This window comes from Schistocerca gregaria, chromosome 5, assembly GCF_023897955.1.
Source record: "Schistocerca gregaria isolate iqSchGreg1 chromosome 5, iqSchGreg1.2, whole genome shotgun sequence".
NCBI classification, from domain to species: domain Eukaryota; kingdom Metazoa; phylum Arthropoda; class Insecta; order Orthoptera; family Acrididae; genus Schistocerca; species Schistocerca gregaria.
In genome coordinates this window covers 415,081,051-415,108,287 of record NC_064924.1, presented here as the reverse complement: position 1 = coordinate 415,108,287, position 27,237 = coordinate 415,081,051, and the positions used below count along the sequence as shown (strand labels likewise).

Below are 27,237 nucleotides of genomic sequence, written 5' to 3'. Positions count from 1 at the left end.
AATTATCACTTAGAAGTGAAGATCTATACATGTTATTATAAGTATCAGGATGTATTATACTAGAGGGTGCAAGGGAATTCTGATCCCTGGAGGTTATGTATACCCTATACTGCAGTGTATGATGTTATTAAATAGTATACATGTCAAATACATGCATTCTGGATCCAAAAAAAGGTGCATTGAAGATGTAAGAACATGTGATTTTTGATAACATGGTTCATAGGCTATGTGCAGTTTCGAAAATTTGCAATTAAAATATAACAACTTGGGTGGTAATGGACTTGAGTAGTTCAGGACTCAATATCTGATGCAACGCTCTCATAAAGGTAGTAGCTGATACACGTAAATCAAACTGGTAGCTCTGAGTTTCGTACAGAAACAGCCTACTTCTTACTTTCTGGTTGCAATCATCTCCCAGAATGTGATATTTTAAAAGAATGTGTTCCGTGATTTGGTTACATTGCTACCCAACTGTGATTACAATTCTTAGCCCATTTACCAGAAAAATAAGCATCTTTACACAAACATTAAGCTCTTGAAATAGTTCATCTGTTATAGCACTTGCCTTCAAGCCAGAATCCAATAAGACAACAATTCCACATACTTCTGTCGTCAAAATTGGTTTAACAGTGTCCTTAGCTCTTGCTCATCTTCCTTAATAAGTCATTCATAAAATCACATCTGTTGTCTGTGTACATAGTCTGTATTGCTGTTGGTGACCCAAAGTGTGTACTTTCAATTTCATAGAGGGTCACATCTAAAACTAAAATCACTTTTCCTCTGAATCCCAAAGCAGAACTGCACCATCATTTCTTCTACTGTCATCCGGAGTAAGACTGACCCATTTTTTATATTTTTATTGAATATCTCTTGCACATATCAACTCCTGTTCATGGTGATTTTTTATCATGAACCATTATTTCTGTACAAATACCCATGGTGCACTGTGTATATTATATTTTTCATAGGTTAGTAGGAAAAAAAGTAACTGAAAGGGATCATCGTTACTCCATGACATGGGGTTACATTAACCGCTCAAATTTGTTTTATTATAAACATATGCAGAATGGTCATGGGGTAAATGTTAGTGTAGTGCAGTATGAGTATGACCCCTGTAAAGGGATGTCAGTGATCCACATAGCAAACTGGATGTTTTATTAAATTATAATAAGGTAGGGATCAGTGAAACACACATTTCTATGAATATTGTTATCAAGCCTTTATTTAAACAACAGATTTTTAAATAGGGATTCATTATTTAAAACACACTACAGAAACCTTTTGCTAATCAAAAACATCAAATTTATTTTGCCTAAGTCCTCCATGGAAATTTATACAGAATTGTTGGCTCATCAGATTGTAGCTCTAGTTGAGGCAGTTTGCCAATCACTCAACAGAATAGGAGAATCGATATATAATATTCTTTTGGAAAAAAACATAGTTTTCATTGAGGCAGTGAAGTGAAGCCTCATTAGTTCAACTACCCTTTTCTTTTTTACAACTTTTTGAGTAATAAAAACATAATGAAAAGTTTGCTTTCACCTCCAGTTATTTACACAGTAACAAAGATCTTGACAGTCACACTTAGTGAGCAGCAAATCTCCAACTACAGGATCGTCTGAAGCATCAAAATCACTTTCATCAGTTTCCTAGGTATCTGGCAATTTCATTACATCAAGCTCATCTGCTGACAAAGCATTATCACACTTTTGGAAGAGATTTTTTCTTGATCTTTGAGATTTCTTCATAGCTGTGCATGATATGGAACAACTAGACTCAGGATAGTTTACATCATTTGTACCTGCAGGTAGTTTGAAATTTTTATGTAGTGCAGAAACATTTTCATTTGATAACCTTTGGAATGATTTGGGACCAATATCCACCACATGCACCTAGAGACCTTTGGTAAGTTCTAGGCATTTCAGTTCAGTTTTTAACTTAGTTGTGCCTTTACTTTATCTATTCAAACTGACACTTTATTCTTTAACTCCACTGTCTAATAAAGTTGTAGCTTATTGTGACCATTATTTACAATTTAAGACAAAACATAAATTTCAATGTAAAACATCTGCAATAAACAGATGACTTGTAACAATGGGGACAGTTCAACACTAACTATGAATTCAAATTCATTGGTACCGAAATCTTAATTTGTAAACAATGATTACAAATTACACTTTTATTTTATGCCATATTTACCAAATACACGTGGATTAATGGAAATTCAGTCATAATATTTTGGCAATCACTCTTACCCCTGAGAGTAAAAAGCTAGGGGGTCAATGTTACTAATTTTTTAGGAAACATGAATTTTTAATTGTTAAAATTGTTTGTACTAATAACAAGGTCAGACAGTTCCTTTAAAACCTATGAATTTGAACATATAAGAACCTGATGATGATAGGATTAACCATTTCTTCTGGGCCAAGAGGGATTATCCCAATTGAACTTGTGAGCAGATATGCAGGGCTTGCTTAAAATTTTTTTGAGGTATAGTATTTTTTGAATTTCATTTTTAAGTACTCAAAAAGATATATAAGTTTATCCATAAATGGATAGAAAAGGTGAAATTGTCCCTGTGGTCAATGTTACCACTAGGGGGTCAGAATCACCCTGATTGACAGTACCATGTGGCCACCGACTGGAAGTCACGGGATCATTCCTCTGGAATTCATGGCAATGTCCCTGCCTCCTTTCTTTGTCTGTCTCCACAGCTGAGTGTTCAGTCTGGCTTTTGCAGCTATAAGGCGCCGACATGCTGTTGTTTCCACATGTAGAGCAAACTTACTCATTGTTGTTTACTTTCAGCAACTGTCACTTACATATCACTTTTGTGTACTAGAACCGTGGCCAACCAGTTTTGAAAATTAACTCTACGAATCACTTTCTACAATGACGACACTTGACCAAAGGCCCTGGAAGTAGAATGCTTCCTACACAACATAACTAAGATCCCAGCTTCTAACATCATGGGCATCCATCAGTCCATCTTAAGCAGTACATATGTCAAAGTCATGAATAATGTGATGTGTAAAAGAATAATTTGTGTCAGCAAACATGCAATACACTTTTGCCACACCAATGGAAATGTTAGTGTGGTCACTACCTAATATGCAAGCTTGGAAATGCACACCAAACAAGTTTTTGAACTACTATTGGAGCTCCCAGCAGAAGACGTTATCATGGCTTTCTGCTCCTATGGCACTGTACATGGCCACACTGCCAAACACTGGGTGCATTTCCTTACATACTCTATTCTTAACAGTGTATGACAGATGACCTTCGATCTCCATTGCCACGTGCCATTTTACAAGCAGATCAGTGGGTGCTGAGCAGTTGTCATATACAACAGTCAACCCAAGACCTGTTCCAGGTGTGGCAAAGGAGGCCATCCGAAGTCAGAGGGTCTTCAGCGATGAATCACTCAATAGTTACAGTGGCGCCTCCGACTCTGGTGATGGTTTTACCTATCACCTATGCATCGGTGCTCTCTTTTCCTCCTGACAGTTGGCACCCATCAGACCATGTAGCGGAGACCCTTTGAGCTGATATGGATACTGCTGGGGTTGACGCATCATGTTCACAATCTGACACTACTCCGGTATCATTACCAACACTGGCAACTTATGATGCGCACTCAGCCGATATGATATGGATGTCCCTTCATTTATTGTCCCCATGACAGCCTTCCTCCCAGACTGCTGCGACTCCCTCCCATCTTCTGACACAGAAGGTTCAACACTCAAACAACATTCACCTAAAAGGCTCAAGAGGAGGCACCCTATGGTTTTGGAACGAGACATTTCACCTTCCCCTGAGGCCCCAGAGCCTGACCAGCTCACTGAGGCCTCGCAGAAGCTGCATGATGAAAAGAATGATGACAATGCAACGCCGGCTCTGGCTGTGCCAGTGGCTACTCTGCTGGCTCACCCAGGTGCACCTGAACAAATGGACTGCACCACTACGACTGCTTCCAAGACGTCCTCCACTGCCCTCGATGGCATGGAGTGACGATGTCTAGAATGGCCCAAACCACACTCTGAGAATGGAGTTACTGCAGATGGAGGCCTAGTTACACCATCGATAATGCTGTCAGGCGGTGCATGGCAAACATCTATTCAGAAGAAATCACCCCTTTGTTTCTTGGGCACTGTCACTGTTACTTGCTTGGGGGTGATTTTAATTGTGTCCTGCATCCTATGGGTCAAATGCCCCACTACAACACCTGTCAACAGTTGTGCCTTGTTGTCCGTGATCTGTTGATCCATGACACTTGGGAAGTTCAGCAGGATGATGCACCTGGACATACTTACCAGATGAGTCACTCAATGAGCCGCCTTGACAGGATTTGAGTCTCTCAGAAGCGCACATCTGCACACCAAGCTGCAGAACTTTGGCCCTTGGCCTTTTCGGACCACTTTGCCTACATCTGCAACATCCTCCTCCTGCACCAAGTTGTCTGGTGCACTCATGCACCGCGGAAGCTAAACACTTGCCATTTTCATGATCCTCAATGTCTTCAATCCGTTTCCGCAACATGGGCCACACGTGAAAATCGCTTACCTACGTACTGCAGAACCTTGACTTGGTGGCTGGAATGTGCCATACTTGACGTTCAACGTACCTTGATTCAGTGTGGCAAGGAAGTAGTTGCGTGGCGCTGGCACACTACCAACTATTTCTACTCCGTTCTCCGCGACCTGGATGCCCAGCCGCCCACTCCTGAAACCCAAAAGGAACGGAGTAGAATTAAGACACAAACTGTAATATTGACACGCCATGAACTGCAGGGGGCGATGATGCGGACCCGACGTCAAGATTCAGTGGAACAGGACACCCCACCATTCATCATATGATCTCCGGCAGGCAACTCCGATGACACCGAGATCTACACCTGTCACGCCCAGCACATCACTTGCCAGACCGAATTCGTCAACGCCTTTGTAGACCACTACCGCACAACATGCCAACAATTGCAATGAGGATTTTGGGTAACTACACATAACTCGCACCCTTGCCGATGACGAGACGAACGAGCTGAGAGACCCGGTTACTTGCGACGAAGGCCACAATTCAATCAACAAAGGTGCTCTGAATAAGTCACCTGATGTCGACTGGTTGCCGATAGAATTTAATCGCGCTTTTCTTGCGCTAATGGCATCACAGTGCACGACAGCGTTCCATGAACTGTTGACGATGGGGAACACCGTACTGCCATCCTTCGTCACTGGAATTATTATACCCATCCACAAATCGACACCGGGAGTGACCACAGCACATTACCAAGCCCTAACTCTGCTTAATGCAGACCATAAAATGTTTGGCACGACTCCCGACTGCCTAGTATTTATGCCCAGAACAGATACCTCCAGGTGGCTCAGTTAATATACAAACAATCACAGGAGAATGTTGTGATTTAATTGCACTGCCAGCTGTGTACAGACTCCACACTGCGGTGGTTCAAATGGCCCTCAGCAATATGGGACTTAACTTCTGAGGTCATCAGTCCCTTAGAACTTAGAACTACTTAAACCTAATTAACCTAAGGACATCACACAAATCCACGCCCGAGGCAGGATTCGAATCTGCGACCGTAGCGGTCGCGCGGTTCCGGACTGTAGTGCCTAGAACCGCTCGGCCACTCCGGCCGGCTCATTGCCTGTTACCTCTGCATTCCGCCGGATTCGATTGACCTACGGACTTTTATTTATCCTGACGATACTTATTTCCCTGACACCAAAAATCAAGCGATTGTGTTAGTCAAGGGCTGGACGATCACTTACTTGTATAATGATGGCTATAAATCACCCCTTGACTTCTGGCAGTACTTACAAACCGACCACACTCCTACGCCTCCTTCGCTAATACCTTCGCGCGATGTGTACGTCACCCCCACTCAACTGGATGATGGCAAACACGGACTACACTCTCCCCTCCCCCCGAGACTCTCCGCACTAGATGTTTATATCGTAACCCACAGCGAAGTAGGCTCATGGACATGTCCCCCGTTCTTTCATCCACTGTACCAGAGCACGCTGACCATTCCCCCCCAAATCTACTGTCCCATCCTCCTTGGCTTCTGCCCTCCTTTCGGGTGCTTTTGTGCGATAGTGGTGCTGGAGACACTGTGGGCAGGCTCGCATGTTGACCGCTGACCACTCTGCCTACATGCCCCATTTGCCGAGCATGTGGATGCCTGCAAGTCTCATCATACCCCCGCACCTTCTTCCGTCTTTGTCTACGGGCTCACACACCTCTTAGCTTCCTTCAGTAGCACTGTTATTATCTTTTTTTCCACACCTTATTAATAAAGACTTTTGCTCGCCGTGTTAGAGTGTAATGCCTCATGTAGTTTCCGCCGGTTTGGTGGCCTTTCTTTTATATTTGTGCCTGTACAACTAAAGATATTTTGTTTACTTAATCTCCAGTTAACAAAAAAAATATGAAGAGGGGAGCGGTTCAGGAATGGGAAGGGGGAGACATTGTGGCCAGGCCTCGGGTTTCGAAACTTGCCCACCCTGTCTCCACTGGCTCAAAACTGTCCACTCAACTCTCCACCTCGAAATTAAAAAAAAAAAAAAAAGTCCAGGCCGGTAGAATGCTTGGGTTCAGTTCCCGGCCGCGTCGGAGATTTTCTCTGCTCGGGGACTAGGTGTTATGTTGTGTTCATCATCATTTCTTCCTTACCGACACGCAAGTCATCGAAGTGGCATCAACTAAAAAGACTTGCACCAGGCGACCGGTACATCCTATGGGAGACCCTAGCCACGCGCACATTTACATTTACATCCTATTTTCGCCTGCAGTCGTCATACTTTCTTCGTTCATTTCGATTATTCTAATGGTTCGATGTCCCAGGGTTCTGTTCACTACGATGCACATCTCACGGTGTTTCAAGGTCTTTGTTTCTTACATCATAATGATAGCTCTCATGACACTTTCCTTCGGTGTCGAGAGCTTCAGTTTAATTTACATTAACATATTCATTATCACTGTCTTTGTATCTTGCGAAAGCTAATCTCCCACGATCAGGCAATGGTAATCGTTATATAAGAATCCCTGAGGTTTGTGTGTTTGGCAGGTTCTTCTAACTATACATAATGTCCTCAATATATCTGTAAAATTTCTCGAGTTGTACCATCACTGGGCTGCACGGTGGCGGCATCAATAATTTTGACTTGACAGTTATTCGGCAAACCAAAATTTATCCAAAAAGAGAACCTCAAATGACGTTAATTATCAGCTACTCTCCTTCCCCACGTGTTTGCACTGTGTTTCAAATTTCTCGCACAGATTTCTTTTAATGCAATGTTGAGATAGCACATTGAATTGGCACATGAAAGCAACGGGAAGCAATCCTTTACTCAGTTTGAACTCGTGAAATTAGCGGGTGTGTGTGCTGGTACCAACAATCAAGTTTAGCTTTGCACTAAGCATAACGTGACATTTCTCTTGTACCGAATTTTTGATTTCTTTTTTCTTCTGGAATACGTTCATCTAAAGCGGGTTGCTCCACGTGTTCACATTATATGTCCAGGTAAGTGTGTTGTCTTGTTTTCTACCAAACATTTTAGTAAGTGATTGTTTATGCTGTAAAAAACCACTCTTTACTACCACGATCGCTTCATTTTGTTCATTGATTTTGTCTTGCACCTGATTGAGTGCTGTTTTACTGTGTGCGCTATCTTGTTCTTGCTTAGATTTTAATGCTTCAGCTTATTATTTCAAGTTGGATTTCTCTATCATATCTTCGTTACGTCATCTATCCTGTTTTCCTCTGCATATACCGGCGAGTTCCTTTCACGAAATTTCTAGACCATTTCTTTGACTTGATGCTCCACGCGATTTAATTTGTATTTATCATCAGTTTTCTTTTTAATTTGCCATTTAAGATAATTAATTTGCTGTTTGATATCATTATTCATTAACTTGATGTCTCAAACAACTGACTTAGTCCAAGTCGAACTGGTTCCTGGCTAAGGGCCAATGTGATAACCTTGATTGTTCAGCTGAATAGCGATTTCCCAAGATCGTTGTTGTCACAGTTTAAGCTAGTTGTTTAACAAAGTTCAATATTCGTTTTCAGAATCAACATTCGAATTTTTACTCCGGAGCAAAGTGTTCTTAAAAGGTGGTACTAAGTTAATTTATTGAACATGTTTGCTAAATGATGGGACAAGGGGTGCAAGTGTGGAAAAATCTTGTTATTCAGTGTTTGTGGAAAATCTGTTATATGAGCCGCCTCGCAACATCACAACACGGAGAACTTAGTATCTGGACGAAGCAAACGTGAGCGGATAATGCGAGAAAACAGCGAGTCAGACAGCATAGGGACTACAGAAGCTGTCGCCATGCCAAAAGACTTTATTAAAACCTTTTACACCTAGCCTTCGTTTTGTGTTTGTTACAGACTGACGTAATTCTTTTATTTGCACCAGGCCAAGATAAAACCCCATAATAGGCCTACTGAAGTTAACAATGATTACTTTCCGTTCAAAGAACGTTAGATAGCTGTTATGACAGAGCACGGTGACTGTAAATGCATTTTCACAATAAATACGGAATATTTGTGTTCAGCAGTTCTGCGTTTTCTTTCACAGTCACTGAGTATATGACTAACTGTTGACTTTTCTTTTCAATTGAGCGTATAGCTGAAACCTCCTTTTTATGATTGCTGCATGAATTAGCGCTGAGTTCTCTTCGCGGAAGGACATGCCAGGAGTGTCGGAACTTAAGTGCTGAACAAAGCTGGATTAATCAAACACAGTCAGATCGCACTCTTTATGGCCACAGTATGACAGTTACAACAACAGGGGGTGTTAAGCCTCCGAACGATCGGCTCACAAGAGTTAAATTATCAGAACTAAAATTATTACTGAACAAATAGTTGGAACTCTCTTACTAACGATTAAATTTTTATATATAGGTATCGGGCTTTCAGGCGCTATAGCACAACAAAACGAGAAGAAACTGTGAAATCGAGACTGTGCTGTGTGATGTGCTTTTGTTTCACAGCCTGAGCACAGCACATGTCATTTAGTTAGCCGACCCAGCAAGCACGGCAGACCTGATCTATTCAGCCATCTGCAACGTGACTTTTTCGTTACGCGCACACGCAAATTAACAAACAGTACAGAAATAAATAGAGCTACGGTTTCGTAAATAGTTTCGGTTTCGTTGTAGATGTGGTTAGGCTGGGTTGTAAAACATCTTAAATTGATGCGAATGAAACAACGACATTGCTACCACAGTGTAGGTCTGATATATTCAGTTGTGACACTCTATGGTGTGAAAGTTGTTACCATACTAGCGCTCCAAGCACAGATAAAGCAGAGTGTGACATGTGTCATAAGGATAATGAAAGCTTTATTTGTCTTTCTACTTAATTAAGAAAATAATGTTTATATTTCTGCCTTCTATGGATTACTAAATTATTAAAGGGCATGAATTATCGTGAAATAACTGTAAAAACAGCCGAATTTCACTGATTCAGTGACATAAGGTTCAACTTATTCATGAAGAAATACTTCCAAATATGTGCATAACCGCAATTTGCTTCGCTGATAGCGAGAGTAGAAATACATATTTCAGGATGAAAAGCCTACATTTTTGTTGCTGTCTCTTCTTACTGCGATAGGCACTTTCCTTGACACGTAAAAAGAATTTTATGGAGCGTACCGTTAATGGCCCATTCTGACACCTCGTCCTGCTAGACGAATACTTTTGTAAATGTAATTACTTTTGCTTCAAAGGCGAATATTTTTATAATTTTTTTGATGAGCACACCGCCATTTGACTATATTGTTGTTTATTCAATTACGACCAAGGTTTCGATCTTTTATGCCATTTTCAAGTGATTGCTAAAAGCAAAAATTACATACAGTAAGACGATCTAAAATTTGGCTGGTTCAAATGGCTCTGAGCACTATGGGACTTAACATCTGTGGTCATCAGTCCCCTAGAACTTAGAACTACTTAAACTTAACTAACCAAAGGACATCATACACATCCATGCCCGATGCAGGATTCGAACCTGCGACCGTAGCGGTCACGCGGTTCCAAACTGAAGCACCTGTAACCGCACGGCCACATCGGCCGGCCGATGTAAAATTTCAAAAAATGTAAAATGTCTTAAACAGTGAATGTAAATTAGTGTGTGATTACATTAGATGTACTTTCAGTTTATGTCATTACCATACATTGCAAGACATCAAGCTCCAAATTGACCATAAATTAAGAAAAATTTTCGCTCTTCGCGAAATGCCAGAGCTAAAATCATCTTGTAAAAACACCAGTAAATAATAACGGGAGCTCGTCATATTTAATAAAAACAGGTTTACTTTGGTATATAAAAGATGAAAGATTGAAAGCAACACATCCAAATTCAGTAAACATCTGAGGGACTTTGATCATGATACTTCAAACATTGAACAATCTATTGACATACTACATGTGTTACCTAAAAGTAAAAAGATGAATATTTTAGATGAAATAGAAATGTATAACGTTTTTTCGAAGGCCCCTGATACAGTTCTGAATGACCAACAAGACCTCAGAAGTAGGATGTCCTTGGAAAATTTCACATACTTGCTGTAGGGTTTTTAGTAGTTTGTCTGCTGAAATGTTTTTTTTCTAAATTTAGAGCTGTTGATTGGCTTTTATGGCCATAAGGATTTAATGTATAGGTTACCAATAGATAAATTTTACAAGGTCTGCCAGAGATACATATATTTGTTTGTACTACTTTCGTTACCATTTCCTCCCTTGCCTTGCTTCTTACTATGTAACTGTTAACAGTAATATTCCACCTCTATCGTTACACAAGTAAGTTTATGTAAGGTCTTTCCCGCTTATGTGGTGGTGAATGCTTCTATAAAATAAAATATTCTCTATAATTCTCTGTACTATGTAGGCCTATTTTAGTTGTTACAGTAAGTTTGACTATTAGCGCTAGTAATTAATTGCTACTGGTTTCGCCTTCTTTTCCTGTTTTCCACCTTTTTGCCAAAGCCTTCAATTAAACTTCTATGTGCAGTACACTGAGGATACATAAAATCATGGGACTGCATATAACTAAATTATAAAATGGCCGTTAATGTTGAATGTACACGATAGAGGTATCAGCATTTCCCATCAGCTAGCATATTTCTGTGCATCTATTGTAAATAAGATATGATGAACATTATTCACTGTTGTATTCAGTCGTGTTAAAGTACATGATGACTACATTGCAGCGTACTGATGTGAACATACGTGAAAAAAAAGAATGGAATGATATGTCAGAATTCTTCTTCTCAAAAGCCCCAAATTCAAATAATTCTTTTACCCAAATTTTGTAACATTTTCTAATATATTGCGCCTGTATATTTGCATCACACCCACAGTATTTAACTGTCTTGCTGTTTGTTACAATAAGAAGTAGTATGAGTCATTTTACTTCTATATTCACCACAGTTTCCCCGTATCAATAGACGTAATGAAGGTATTATGAACTAATGTAACACTGTTACAAAAAAGAAAAAAAAGTACATGAGTTGTATGAATATCACATATATTGGATGCTACACTGGGGCGTGTGTGAACAAATGCGTCTATTTTGGTGCCTCTGTTATTGGCAACATGAACATTACATCTTCTTTGAGTCACACCATATCTACAATGTTCCATGCTTTTATGTTCATTACTAATGAGATACGATGTACATGTGTACTGATATATCACTGCTTACTTGAACCAGATTTGTTTTTTTAAGTATTTTCCCACTAAGCAGCAGTTACTACAGACTATGGAATTTATAATGCGTTATTACATTTCTGCATGCATATCACAGATATCACATATCTTATTTATATATTGCGTAACATATGGCTGCTGCACTGTTGTAGTGCAGTTACAGCCCCTTATTCCCTATTCCCCCCTCCCCGGCCCCCTGCCCCCCTTTGCTCCCTGCCTTTACTACTCACCACACATTTTAACCCCCCATCCTGTAGCACCTACACTCCTGGAAATGGAAAAAAGAACACATTGACACCGGTGTGTCAGACCCACCATACTTGCTCCGGACACTGCGAGAGGGCTGTACAAGCAATGATCACACGCACGGCACAGCGGACACACCAGGAACCGCGGTGTTGGCCGTCGAATGGCGCTAGCTGCGCAGCATTTGTGCAGCGCCGCACCGTCAGTGTCAGCCAGTTTGCCGTGGCATACGGAGCTCCATCGCAATCTTTAACACTGGTAGCATGCCGCGACAGCGTGGACGTGAACCGTATGTGCAGTTGACGGACTTTGAGCGAGGGCGTATAGTGGCATGCGGGAGGCCGGGTGGACGTACATCCGAATAGCTCAACACGTGGGGCGTGAGGTCTCTACAGTACATCGATGTTGTCGCCAGTGGTCGGCGGAAGGTGCACGTGCCCGTCGACCTGGGACCGGACCGCAGCGACGCACAGATGCACGCCAAGACCGTAGGATCCTACGCAGTGCCGTAGGGGACCGCACCGCCACTTCCCAGCAAATTAGGGACACTGTTGCTCCTGGGGTATCGGCGAGGACCATTCGCAACGGTCTCCATGAAGCTGGGCTACGGTCCCGCACACCGTTAGGCCGTCTTCCGCTCACGCCCCAACATCGTGCAGCCCGCCTCCAGTGGTGTCGCGACAGGCGTGAATGGAGGGACGAATGGAGACGTGTCGTCTTCAACGATGAGAGTCGCTTCTGCCTTGGTGCCAGTGATGGTCGTATGCGTGTTTGGCGCCGTGCAGGTGAGCGCCACAATCAGGACTGCATACGACCGAGGCACACAGGGCCAACATCCGGCATCATGGTGTGGGGAGCGATCTCCTACACTGGCCGTACACCTCTGGTGATCGTCGAGGGGACACTGAATAGTGCACGGTACATCCAAACCGTCATCGAACCCATGGTTCTACAATTCCTAAACCGGCAAGGGAACTTGCTGTTCCAACAGGACAATGCACGTCCGCATGTATCCCGTGCCACCCAACGTGCTCTAGAAGGTGTAAGTCAACTAACCTGGCCAGCAAGATCTCCGGATCTTTCCCCCATTGAGCATGTTTGGGACTGGATGCAGCGTCGTCTCATGCGGTCTGCACGTCCAGCATGAACGCTGGTCCAACTGAGGCGCCAGGTGGAAATGGCACGGCAAGCCGTTCCACAGGACTACATCCAGCATATCTACGATCGTCTCCATGGGAGAATAGCAGCCTGCATTGCTGCGAAAGGTGGATATACACTGTACTAGTGCCGACATTGTGCATGCTCTGTTGCCTGTGTCTATGTGCCTGTGGTTCTGTCAGTGTGATCATGTGATGTACCTGACCCCAGGAATGTGTCAATAAAGTTTCCCCTTCCTGGGACAATGAATTCACGGTGTTCTTATTTCAATTTCCAGGAGTGTACTTCTAATACTACATTTCTAAACATTCATGGTGGTGTCTGTTTGTACTATATCGTGTCTCCCTACCACTTTCGCGCAACGACGCTCTGAGCGTGTTTTTTAGGGAATTGACTAGTTTGAACCTGGGACCTGTTGCTGGTAAGGAGACGCCAGACCACACATGACATGTAGAATTCAGAAGAGTTCAGTGAGACTAGCGATGATATAACCAAATACTAAATGATGTCAGCGTCAGCTCCACTGCACTCCCTGTAAAAGAATCTTAATACTAACTAAATTTAGTGGAAAGGGTTCAAGGCTTTCCTATTTTTAGTTAGCTGGTAAAATAACGTCGAAATAGCAGTTAAGTTTACCATTGGAAATTTTATTCTACTCACAAAACATCGTTTATAAATTGCAGTATAGATAAAAGGAAATGTTTTAATACAGGATGGTAAAAACCAACTGCGTTCAACAAAAATGTGAACGAATATTCCCTGAATGGGTTTCCAAGATCGAAGGATGGCCTATGCCATATCACATCAATAATCTATGTTTAAATTAAGTTTCACAAAAGAGAAAACTATCAAAATGGTCTACAGTGACCCTCAATTATCTTTAATTACTAATCTAACCTGTCGTAAATTACAGTGGCTGATGTGGCTTCTCAATAACTATATATATAAAAAAAAAATCATCGCGTTTCAGATCTTTACTTCAAGTGGCAAATGTGAACACCATGAGTTTTAATTAACGATCGACACTAGTATTACGCAAAAAGGGGGTGTAACAGATGAGACTTCTGCAGTTCTGAGTGAAGCCTTATGCTCTCAAAAATGCGGCATCGCGTGCGTTCATTACCTTGTCGGTGTTTAAGCAGCGTCAGGGCGGCAGCGGCCGGCGCAGTAGCCATCCAGCTCGTCGTCTCGGAACCAACTCTCCTCTAACTTCTCCTTACTACAATTTACCGAAGTTAGTTTAAAAAAACTATCTGGCTATGTTTTCATCTGACCAATCAGGGTCTCAATGTTAACCTTAAGCTCCGCCTACAAAAATTCTGTCTATCCAATGAGAAACGTTATATTTTTCGTGGTGGGGCAATGTTTTTAATGTTTGCAACGTAACAGAGACGCTAAAAAGTCTCACGCTAAAACCAGCAGCTGGTGTGGTCCTTTTAGCGTTATCGTAAGATCTATACTGTTCTTCTGGAGGGCACTATCTTTTAACATGGGCTGGAGGATTGTCCTAATGTAACAGACACACGATAAAGTCTCACGCTAAAACTTGCGGGTGGTAGTGGCACTTTTTGTGATATCGTAAGATCTATACTGCTTTTCTGGAGGGCTCTAGCTTTTAACATGGGCTGGGGGTGGTCCTTGACGTACCTGAGACGCGAAAAAGTCTCACGCTAAAACGTGCGGGTGGTAGTCGTACAGGTAGGCTGGCCCGTCCGTCCCTTATCGTAGGGCCTTCTAGCTTAACACGATTCTGCTCTCGGCTTCTGTCCTCGTTTCTCCCGTCGGAACTGCGTCTGCCTCACGGTGGGAAGGTACGACATGCATTTAGGCATTCTTGTGTTAGTCTGTGGCATTCCATTTGCTCACTCGTTACTTGTATTACTTTCGTGAATTTCATGTCACGATTTATTCGGAGCTATGTGACATACTACTAGATTTGCTTACTATGTCAGGGTTTTCATGGAAGGTGTTGGATTTGCCTGACACCTTACACATTTCCTACCCTTACAGTCCAGTATTACTCTTATATTCACAATCCAAACATGCAACAAGTTTTATATACATAGTCAAGTCAAGGTTATCTGAATGAGCTGGAAATTCTGTCATCATACAGTCCTTAGTTAACATTATTGTATTAAATAAAATCTGTATCTATTGTGATTAAGATAGACTGTACACATCAACAAAGTAGCTTTCATTAAGGCTACTAAGGGACAACTATTCTATTCTATGCAAGTGTAATGCATTTTTACATTTCCATAAGCATTGTATGACTACTATGTATTTTCATAATTTCACTATACTTCATAAATATTGCACTGTGACTGCAGTCTCCCGTTTTCTATTCACTTTGGATCCCCCTACCCATCCCACACTCCTACCACCTCCAACATCTCCCTCCTCCCCTCCCATATCTTCTGGACTCTCTCCTATTCATTTATCCCCAGCTCTCCAATCTGCCAGCATGACTATACCAACCTAATGTATGGATTACCATTCTTCCCCACGCAGACACCCACCTCCCCCACCAATCCATAATGGTTTGTTTGTCAGTATGTTTCACAGTCTCACCCAATTTTGGAGCCTTCAACCACTCGCCTGTGGATAGATACTCTTCAGTTTCTTGCCCCTCGCCCCCATTCACCATCCAACTTTATCCCACATCTACACTCTCATTTTGATTTTTCTTGTTTTAATATTTAGCCAAATTTACTCTCATATCCCTACTGTCATTTTATCCAGCCCCCCATCAATATCCCTTACATATACCCACCTCTCGAGCATACATATATCCCTTCCAACCACCCATGCACCACCCCTCCGCTCTCAGGTTTAACTCATATTGTTAACTTTGGTATTTTTGTTATCCGTGGGACTTACTATATTCTTTTGTGATTAATTGTGTTTGAATTTTATTTCGTTTTGTTCCTTTTACACTTCAGTTGCACACCCCTAATGTGGGTACACTTACAGTTGTTGGCAATTTGTTGTTTACATGGTTATTGAAAAGATGATAGTACACAGTGCCACCCCAAAGATAATTATATGTAGTCTGAAGATATTAATATTAATAGTCCTATGTTTTGACATTTGTCATTCTAGTATTCAGCTGTTATACTACCCATACTCTTTGATTACGACTCAAGGACATGTGTTCGTCTTTTATATACCAAAGTAAATATGTTTCAGCCTGCCTGGTTAGCCGAGCGGTTGCAGGAGCGCCATGGTCCCGTGATTAGCGTGAGCGGCTGCGGAACGAGAAGTCCTTGGTTCAAATCTTCCCTGGAGTGAAAATTTATAGCCGGCACGGTAGCTCAGCGTGCTCGATCAGAGGGTTAGCTACTCTCTGAAATAAAAAACTGAGTGAAAGGATCAACAAAGAACCTGAACGGGTGTCATCGGACGTCCGCCACGAACAAATCCAACGAACAATATAGAAGAAAATGAGATTAAAAAAAAAAGAAAAAGAAAAAGCGGTCTAACGCACGGCTTTCCGGAGTAGGAAGGAGCGTCTGGTCCACGGCACGAAACCGCCAGGCGGACTTGTGTCGAGGTCCAGTGAGCCGGCCAGTCTGTGGTGGATGGTTTTTAGGCGTTTTTCCATCTGCCTCAGCGAATGCGGGCTTGTTCCCCTTATTCCACCTCAGCTACACTATGTCGGCGATTGCTGCGCAAACAAGTTCTCCACGTACGCGTACACCACCATTACTCTACCACGCAGACATAGGGGTTACACTCATCTGGCGGCAGAGGGGTGAAGTGGACTGCGGTGAGCATCGTGGGGTTGTGGACCACTGAGGCTGCGGCAGGGACGGAGCCTCTCCGTGGTTTCTAGGTCCCCGGTTGACATACAACAAATCTGTTTTTATTATATATGACGTTCTCCCACTATTATTTACTGATCGCTTTTCGAGATGACGGTTTTACATCTGGCATTTCGTGGGGAGCGAATATTTTTCTTCATTTATCACCAATTTGGACTTTGATGTCCTGCAATATATGTTAATGATATAAACTGTAAGTATATATTTTGTAATTATACACTAATTTGCATTCACTGTTTATGACACTTTACATCTTTTGAAATTTTAGTAGCCTTATTGTATGCAATTCTTGCTTTTAGCAATCACTTGAAAATGGCATAAAAGACCGAAATCTGTGTCGTAATTAAATGAACGTCAATACAGTCAAATGGCGTTATGTTCATTTAAAAAGATATTTAATGATTGTTGCTCAGCAACATCAAAAACTGTTTAAAGGCGAATATGTTGAAGATTCTTGGCGTTTGTGGGTCAGACGTAGCAAAAATTGTGGATTTGGTTCCTTCCCTGTCGCGAAACAGTATTATTGCTCGAAACAGTATTATTGCTTTATGATATCATATTATTACGTCTGTACGCTTTACACTTCAACTACAGGTGTAGTGACACATGCGGTACGTTAAATAATTTAACTGTTACGTTCCAAACAGGTTCCATACGTACCACATTCAGCAAAATGGAGTGTGTATATAGCGAACAAAATTTCGCGTTGTTGGGTAGACATATGACGTCTTTCTGCAAAAGATCAGGTCTTCTGACGTTTGTTGGCAGTTTTTTGTTATTATAGGAAAATGACACTGTTCAGTAAGTAGGCCTATCCGTAAGTTACAAGAGAATCGTAAATAAACTGTCCTGTAATCTACAGTGTAACAGAAACCATACAGTGTGTCTCGACTCTTTCGTTTGACTTTGTTGTTACTCTTATTTGCAAGAAATTTATGGTTCCTTCATTTCCATATCGCGATTTTCGAGGGTGTGATACAGCTTGGACATAACAACAGAACTTAATCCTATAACACGAAAGAGGGGGACAAGGTGACATCGTTATTAAATCGTCTGAAATTTGTGCTGGGACTGAATGAGTTTGCACGTTTTGGCGATGTAATGTCTTTAGGGTTCGTTTCACTCTATTGAAACAGCACGAAACAAACAAAATATGGAAAAAGGAACATGTAAATTTTTTTAATTTTCTGATAGTAATGTACATCATGAATGAAATTTTCGCTCTGCAGCGGAGTGTGCGCTGATATGAAACTTCCTGGCAGATTGGAAGGTAGTAGGCGAGGTACTGGCGGAAGTGAAATTGTGGGAACAGGTCGTGAGTCCTACTTGGGTAGCTGAGTTGGTAGAGCACTTGGCTTCGAAATTGTCCAGGTGGTGGCGGAAAAGATCATCCGCCAGTCCAGAGACACAATCACAGCGCTGGGGTCAGAGACCATCGTGCACCAGCTGGCCGCTTGAAGAACGATCGACGGCTATATGTTGCTCATTGATAATTTTTAAGGAATAATGGTAGCACCGAACTTTTCCGAACTAAGTGGTTCAGCTACTGTTTTATGCTCGAGGAAAGTTAAGTTACTATCAAAGAGCAATGAGAGAACAAAATTTGTATGTAGAGGGTCGGAAGGACTCCATTTAGTTATTTAGTTGCTGGTTGTTCGCTAACTTGAGCTGATGTGGTAAACTATCGATTTTAATTAATCGGACGATTGTATCGATTCATTGTGCCGGCGGGAATTTTCGGCAATTTTAGAACTATGACTGAAAGTGTCTATTTTGGTAAAGGATTGCAGCAATCGGATAGCGCTGAATTACTAAATAATTGCTTTTTGAGACAAATAATTCATTATGACAGAAACAAGCAAGGTCTTAAACTGTGCAATATTAATACGTAGAAAAGAGTTGTCAAAGTCAGATATTCATGCGTGACAAATGAACGTAAGATAGGTAATCCGAAATATTTACGGGTTAAAGAATTTTCACTTTAAGATCATTTAATTGATAAAATTATAATAAAATAATTAGGGCTACAATTTGTGTTTACAAGGATGTAAGAATGAGCTATCTTTTTATAAAAGTACAGAAATTACGAAGGAATGGTTTTAATTTTGTTTTAAAGTTGTAAGTTTACGAACGTTGTTTCGTAACATAAAGACGGAGACGTTGTTTATGTTACTGTCAACGGTTGCCGTAGAAACGATCGCTGACTATCTGTCAAAATTCATACATTTGAAACATATTTAGGATTTTTAGCGAAGACAGTACGCGTAAGTAAGACGGTATCAAAATATATGAACTTTCACTGTGATTTTACTAAAAGCTCAATAGAAATGCGAGTGCATTTACGGTCTGTGACTCACGTTAAAGAGCGATCTGATGTGTGTGTTGGTATTAGTGATCCTTAGCTACTCTGAAAAATTACTATTATTTCTGTTCTAGGAACAGGCTTCGTCTGTAATTACATTATCTGCTTCGGCATCTAACGGGCGAGTCGAGACTAAGGAGGAGGCACAGAAGGAAAACCTTAAGTAAACTAAAAATTTTGCATTCTTGTATGTGTTTGGTGTGTTCTTCCTCAGTTGTAGAATAGCAGGCGTAGATTCTTGTGCATCTTTGTGTAAAGAGATAGTATCATTTTGACTATCGAGTGAAGTCAGTAGATATTTGAAAGCGTGTACCACCAGTATACGGGAAGACAGAGTAACCTTTATAGAAATAATAAATTGGTCACTAGCGGATATCAAGTAATTAATTCACAATCACGCCAGAGGACATGAAGCAGTTATTAGTCGAGTTAATGAAGGAAGGGAAAGGTAGTAAACAGAAAATGAAATGTGGGTTAAAGGAAATGAAAGAGAATCAGTATAATTTGAAGCAGGAAATGCGGGAGGGAGAGGATAATTCACCGAAAGAAATGAGAGGGTCAGGATAAATTAAGGGAAGCATTGACAGACGGTCAAAAGAATTTAAAAAAAGGATGTTAAAGAGGTTAATGAAAATTTAATAACAGAGTTTAATACGTTAAATCAAAGATGTGGGGAATGTAATAACATAGTGGGAGCAGTATAAAAAGTTTTGGATGATCTGGCTATACGTCCTATGGAATTCGAAGTGGTTCGGGAAGAACACCAATAAACTATTAGTTTAATGGTTAAAGGTGTTAATGATCAGTCGTAAAAATATTCAGAGGAGGTCATCGAAAAATTTCGAAGCCTGACTGCAGTGGTGAGAACAAGGTACAAGCGGCGAAGGGAGAGATGTTTGAAAAACCAATTAAAAAGCAAGAATGGGTAACAAGAAATGTAACGGAAGTAGTCGTTAAAATGCCTGAGGTCAGTTTTCCACGGGAGAATGTTAATGCATAAAGTAGATCGCAGTTAAACACTGGAGAGCAATCTACATTCACTCTATGTAATGGGAGTACAGTAAGTTTAATGAGTGATGATCAACGCAGGCAATCAGTAAGACGGACACTAAATGTGTCAAATTATGTAAGAAGGACAACATTTTGTGTCATTTGGTAGAAGAATGGACTTTACTGTTAAAAATGTAAGTTAATCATTTCCGGAAATTTTAGCCAAGGGGATCGGTGCCGTCTGTAATTTTCGTAAAAAAGTTTTAAGGAGCTTTACCTTCTTCTTGTCATGATACTCGATATGTAAGATTTTTAATAAGTCATTTAGAGGAAGACATTTATCAATGGACAGTGTTGAATTCGGTGAAATTTATTACGGCCGAAGATTTCGTAAGTAAGTTTAAGGAAACATAATGGTCTTCAAATGATCAAACAAGGTTGAGGATGGAATTATTTAGTCAGAGAAGGCATACATAAAGTTGGGTGTACAGTCTAACCAAGCATTGTATATGGGTGAACCTATTAATGAGGTACATTTAGTTGAAATACTGATCAAGAGCTTACCATACAGAGTTCGAGACCATTTATCAGGAGGAATGAGGGTACAAGCCCAACCTCTGTTAGATTTGTTAGACTAGAAGGATCATTTACATAAATCGAGGGGTAAAACTGAGACAAGGGTTTAAAACAGTGTTTAAGTTTATAATGTTTATGCTCCTAAGAAAGACAATGGAATTTTTAGGATTGAAGAATATGATAGAGGGAATAATTATAGTAATAGCAATAATCACCGATCAAGCGGTCGAGGTAGAGCAGATAGGTAGAATCGGAACGGACTGGGCTCTTAAAATAACAATTATCATAATCTTTCCACTCTCATAATCAAAGGAACTTAAACGAAAAGAATCCATAGGAAAACCATAATAGGAACAATTCTCTTCAGGATGACAATCGGAATTAGGACGCTGTAACGAAACCAATAGAGAACATGTTAGTAACGAGAACAATGTGTAGTCTCACAGACGAATTATTAATGAAGATGTGACTGAAAATCTTCAACTCTTTCCGATGGCCGGACCGTCAAGGGGGAATAAAGGTATCAGTAACAAAAAGCGACCAACAATTATTACGTGAAGAATTGATGTTGGAAAAGGAAGGAAGGAAGGTACAAAAGGAGTCAACACTTGTACTACAAGGTGTAGTTAACTATCATTTAGCAGATTTTATTAAACATACTGGTAGCCAAGTTACTTTACTATCAAAGAAAATCTCGAAAAGAAACAAACATAGTTGGAATTGTCCATCCTTCCTCGCAACCAATACGCAAGTCGTAGGATTAACAGGGACGAAAGTTAAAAGGGTAGAAGAAGAGGTTTTTCTGTCATTCCATATACCAGATATAAATTTCCAACATCTATATCAGATATAAGCTTACCGGTATTATTGCGGATGGACTGATTAAAGACGCATGGCGTAACTTTGAATTTACTTACGGAAAGAACGTGCATAAAAGAGAACACAAATGAATAACGCTTAAGTAAAGTGATGAAAAAGGCTGGAATGAAGAAAATTTGAATAGCTGGAATGTCCATGTAAAGCAAAGAGACGTAAAGTGCACGGCTTCTGCCGGTTTGACCGAAGAGCAAAGAAGTGAACTAAAAACGGTGTTCATGAGGAATGAATTGGCTTTCAGCGGGAAGCCTAGAAAAATTGCTGTTTGAATGTTGACTAAAAATTAAAAGTAATGAAATATTTTTAATTGTCCTTACCCTCTAGCCTTGAGTGATCATGGACAGAGCTGAAATAAATCGAACATTCAACTGGGGGATAACAGACAGGTCGGATAGTCCACACAGTAATCCTATATTGGTCGTAAAGAAACCTAATTGAGATATTCTGTTAGTGTTGGTTGGTGGTGGGAGCATGGACGGTGAATAACATGATAGGAATCGAACGCGAGAGACCGATACCGATGGAACATATCCGTAGGGTAAAGTATTTAAGTTCATCGGTTTGACGTCTGGTTACTGGCAGGTCAACTTAGCACGGGAATCTGGCAAATATACAAGATTTTTATTTGATGGGAGGTCCTATCAATTTAAAGAATGCCGTTCGAATTGAACGTGTCGGTGGCAGAGTGTATATGAGCCGTGGATTTGGCAATGGGAAAGGAATTATTACAAAAGGTATTTGTCTATGTTGGCAATATTTTAATGGAGTCAAGATCGTAGGAGGAACATGTCCAGTTGATAGGAGAAGTGTTACAAAGATTATTGCCGCGTGGAGAAACAGTCAAGTTTGAAAAATCACACTGTAGATGCAGTGGGATAAAGTTCTTAAGGCATATCGTTAGCCTAGTGGGTATATGTCCTGAAGAGAAAAATACTAGCAGATCTGTCTGCTAGTAACAGGGCTAGTTACGTGAAGTTATAGGCAGCAATTCCGCACAGTGCTACTAATCTGTATCGTAGCCAGAGGGCTAGGTTAGAATCGAATGCAAAAGTCTGGTTGTGATTTGGCGAAATCAACAAAAACTTGGTTGTGGTGACAGACTGACCTTTAGCGTAGCCATATGTCTAGGTTAGGTTGAAATGGATCTTTGTGGTTGTGAATTGGCGAAGCCAACGAAAGAGAAAGCAGAAAATCTGGTCGTGGTGACAGACTGATCTCGACTGTAGCATAGGTTACGTTCCAACGTCACTAATTGTTTATTAGTGGGCGAAACCTACCAATATGAAAAAAAGAACAAAAACAGATTGTGGTGACAGATTTATCGTTAGAACTTTCAGCATTGTAGCGCGTCAGCAATCGTAATTATCTAAATAAATTATGAATAATCCGCCTCGATTGCGAAAATTCCCGGTGTTTACCCAGGTTTCAACGTGGATAACCACGCCTTCTTCAGAACAAAATAGTGCAGTGGAGAGCCTGTGACCCATCGCACGTTGGCTGGGGCGAGGCAGCACACACAGTTAAGTAGTGTTATTGACTTGGTACGGATGTACCGTGTAATGTTAATAAATTTTATGGGGACCTGCCGTTGTGGGTGTTCATTTTAGAAATTGACTATGCCCATTTAGGCAAGCTGTTTTTTATTTTGTTCTGAAGAAGGCGTGGTTATCCACGTTGAAACCTGGGTAAACACCGGAAATTTTCGCAATCGAGGCGGATTATTCATAATTTATTTATCGTTAGCTTGTGGCACTGCAGTGAAATGTATAACCTTGTGTCATGAATAATCGGCTATTTTCGTGAGTATAGCGTGGATAGGCAGAGAAGTAAGAACATGACTTCAGTTTATATACGCAACTATTCATTATAATCTAAACTATAAATTTTCTGTTTCACGCAGATGTCTATTTTTGAACAGAATTGTTGTGACTACGTCGTAACACATTCCTACCGGTTGTTCTGGACGAGTCAAGTGTGGCACTACGTTCGAACATTGTCGATACCGTATCGAGCACTGTGACGTATTACGAAGTGTTGCACCATTCGAACGCGACGTTCATTTGTCTAGTCGTAGTTCTGGTTTCAAGATGTAGTCTCGCAGCTTCCTTCTCGATGAAGTTGCTTTTCATAAATTGATTAAAGCCGAACTGTGGCCACAGTGGGTGGAGCACAGTGTGGAGCAATGGCTTGCCCCAAATGCCATGTACCTTGCAAACATTTCTTGTTGGACGAGGATTCGTTTCGTTGCCGGCGCGACGGAAGGTGCGGAAGGGTAGTCGTATGGTCAATGTGCAGTGCACATTCAATCTAAGTGTCCGGAATGATACTTGCTTCGATGATTCGCGAATGACGGACCGAAAAATCTCCGACTTCTGCGCCATGAGGGTCTCTGTCTGACTAATGGGCTGCCTTCTGTCGTAAAGCGTGTATCGAACGGGCGATAAACAGTTCGCAACAATTAAGGGGGCAAGGACTCCTCGTTGAAACGGACCATGCGAAATTTGGGAAAAGGAAACACAACAAAGGCCATGAAAACGTAGGAAATTTGGTGTTCGGTGGAATTCAGCGAGAGTCGAAAAAATGTTTCCTTGAGCCCGCTGAGTTTTGGAGCAAGGAAGTGTTGTTCAGAATAACAAAAAAAAAAAAAAAAAACATCTTCTCTGGGTCGATGATTGTTAGCGACTGCTTCAGTTCATACAGCACTCTAGGTACTGAAGGTTTTCAGCACCCTAAAGTGAACCATTGTCTGAACTTTGTAGGTCCGAAAGATCGCTCCGTTCACACACAGAACGTGGAGAGAAGCCCCCTCAAGATATGGCAGAAAGACCAAACATTCTCGGATTACCTAGCTGAGCATATGTTCCGTCGTGAACATCGCCAGAAAGAAATATTACACCCTTTTTTTGTTGTTGAAGCGATTGAACTTTACCCGCCCGGAGGAACTGTGATACAATAGTTCTTTGCGAAGAATGTTGCAAACACGACTAGCGACTCCAATTCCGTGCCTTTCGCGGAAACGGGCAGCTTCAATTTCCTAAACATTAAAGGTATGTTACAGCATCGCTTTACTTGATACTTTGCTTGGAACTGTACATTTTCTACTTTATTCATGTTTCATGCTTAACTTTTTTTTGTCGTTTGCGTGTTCGCTCATTGAAAATGTGATGATCGTGACTGGCTGAATGCATAAACGTAATGTGCTCTGATTGTGTGTTCTGACGGGCTATGGATATCACGCTTCCTGTTAACAGATAGTGAAACAAAAGCACTGCGCCATCTCGATTTCACAGTTTCCGAAGCTATCGTGCCGTACTTAGTGAATTTCGTATTTATACTTGCTTGATGCACAAATACGCAGTTTCAGTGCTACAACGCATTAACGATCTATCCAGGAGACGTCTTTTTCGTCTTGGTTTGTTGTGTTTCGGTACCAGTGAGTCCGATACCGTTAAACAAAAATTCTACCTTAGTAAAAATCCAAACATTCAATATAATCATTTAGAACTGCCATAACAGCCCTAGTTGAATTGTCCTACACACTAACATCTCCTAAACTCACGATAGTCATTGTAAAGGGTAGCAAGTGGCCTGTTGTTTCTATTCGCGGATTACAGTTCACAAATTATCATTCCTCTCCAATCTTATTTTTAGCAAAGTGAAGCGGAAAGCTGCTCACTCACCATTTATTGCACTTCTGCTGCATTGGACACCTCCAACGGCTGCAAGAAAGTCGTTGTCCACCACACACGTCGCCTATTGTGGTGTTACACTATGTTGTTCACTTCACTGCTAATTATTCCTCTTCTAGTCCATGATGGATTGCTTCTTCGTCAGTATACGATCGGCTGGAAGAAATTCATTAAGCATAAAGAATTGAGATGCCACTATTAGTTTATTATATAATCGGTTGTAAGGTATTACTGAATGATAGAAACAAAATTATGCTATGAGTTTCCATAAAACTTCAACTTTTTTTGTGCTTCAATGTTGAACGACATTCCCTACCTGCGAATTACTGTTCAGTAGTCTTCCAACAAGCGGAAGTAAAATTCACTACTTCACTGTCTTTAGAATACTTCCACCGACCGTGTTGTATTTGTTATCGTATCGATCGAGATGTCACACACTCACCCCAGTTATATGGGGCTCCCGAAACCTGATTTGGTAAACCTATTTCCGAATACCGCGCCTGGGTGGTCATGTAAACATTCCAAAATCTATTGTGGAAATCCGTTTCTGCTAACCGGTTTTCCAATTTGCAGTCTATTTTCGCTCCCATGTAAATGCAGCCGGTTTTGAAACGTGCTTGGGCTGTCAATGTTCGTCTTGTTTTTAAAAATTTTCGGCTAATATGAACGGGTTGGCTTTTTGTACAGTGAAGGATAAGTAGAAATGTTAGACTGAAACTGTTTACGCCTCGTGTAGTTGAAGAGAAATAGCGATTGTGCTGGACCGATGACCGTAGCAGTCTGGTCCCTTTAATCCTACAACCAAGCGATTAATCATAAACTGTAACAGCTGTTTTCCAGGCGCCATTTAACTAGGTTAGCAAATCCCATTCAAGTCTTAACATGTAAACGCAATAGCGAAAAAGTTTCCAAAATTCGGTTTTCGTCTTCCGGAAGATGTGTCTCATGTAATTGTAATTTTTTAATTACAGACCACATGTCATGTGGATACACGTTATGTGTCTTTAATGCTATGGTTTCCATTGCCTGCTAATGCATCCTCATGCCACTGATCATTGCTATTCTTCCGCCTTTAGGGCAGTTTCCCACCTGAACCTCTGTCCGCTTTTCCGCTGTCTTTGACAAGGCCGTTGGAATAATGAGGGGTGACTTCTTATGCTGGAAGTCTTCGGCCGCCAATGCTTGTTATTAAACAAAACTGAGGCGGTGGCGGGTTTTAACACGGGACCCAGGACGCTTTGAGTACTAATCAACGACGCTGCCTCTAATCCGCGGCCTACTCTCAGAATGCCTTACACTTCTGAATACTGAACGATCCGACAAGCTGGCCAAACAGACACACAGTGAGTTCCCTTTAAAACTCCGTTAGGAGTGATAACGCCGTCTCAGACGTGAACACGGCATCCCTGTTTCCTTCACAGTGATCACTGAAATTCTGGCGCTGTTCACGACGTTTATATACCCTACTAGGCCCGGTAACAACACCAGAAACGATCAACACCAGTGCGCTCTTGTGGCCGTTTTACCTGTCACAGTGTATTGCAATATTAATCATTTATATACCCACTGATGGTGTGTACTTGCGTGGCGTTACATTGACAGCCGACCATGTCGTCTAGGTCTCTCATTTTTTGTCAGGCAATGTATTTTAATGCTGTTCACATAAGAAATTTAAAGACAGAGTAGATTCTAGTAAACTCATTTCTTTACACTCATAATTTATTTTTAGCGCAAAATGCATCAATACATTAACATTAAATCCTAAGCTGCAGGTTTTAAATGA

The 27,237-nt window shown here is 41.1% G+C and overlaps 1 long non-coding RNA gene across 1 annotated transcript; it reads right to left on the bottom strand.

The window, feature by feature from the left end:
- Nucleotides 1-4,094: 4,094 nt before the first annotated feature.
- On the bottom strand, nt 4,095-26,831 carry LOC126272396 (uncharacterized). Its single transcript, XR_007549219.1, has 3 exons — nt 25,771-26,831; nt 25,446-25,610; nt 4,095-4,722 (listed from the first exon to the last, which is right to left on the bottom strand). It is a non-coding gene; the product is annotated as an uncharacterized LOC126272396 (long non-coding RNA).
- Between the last annotated feature and the right edge of the window lie 406 nt (nt 26,832-27,237).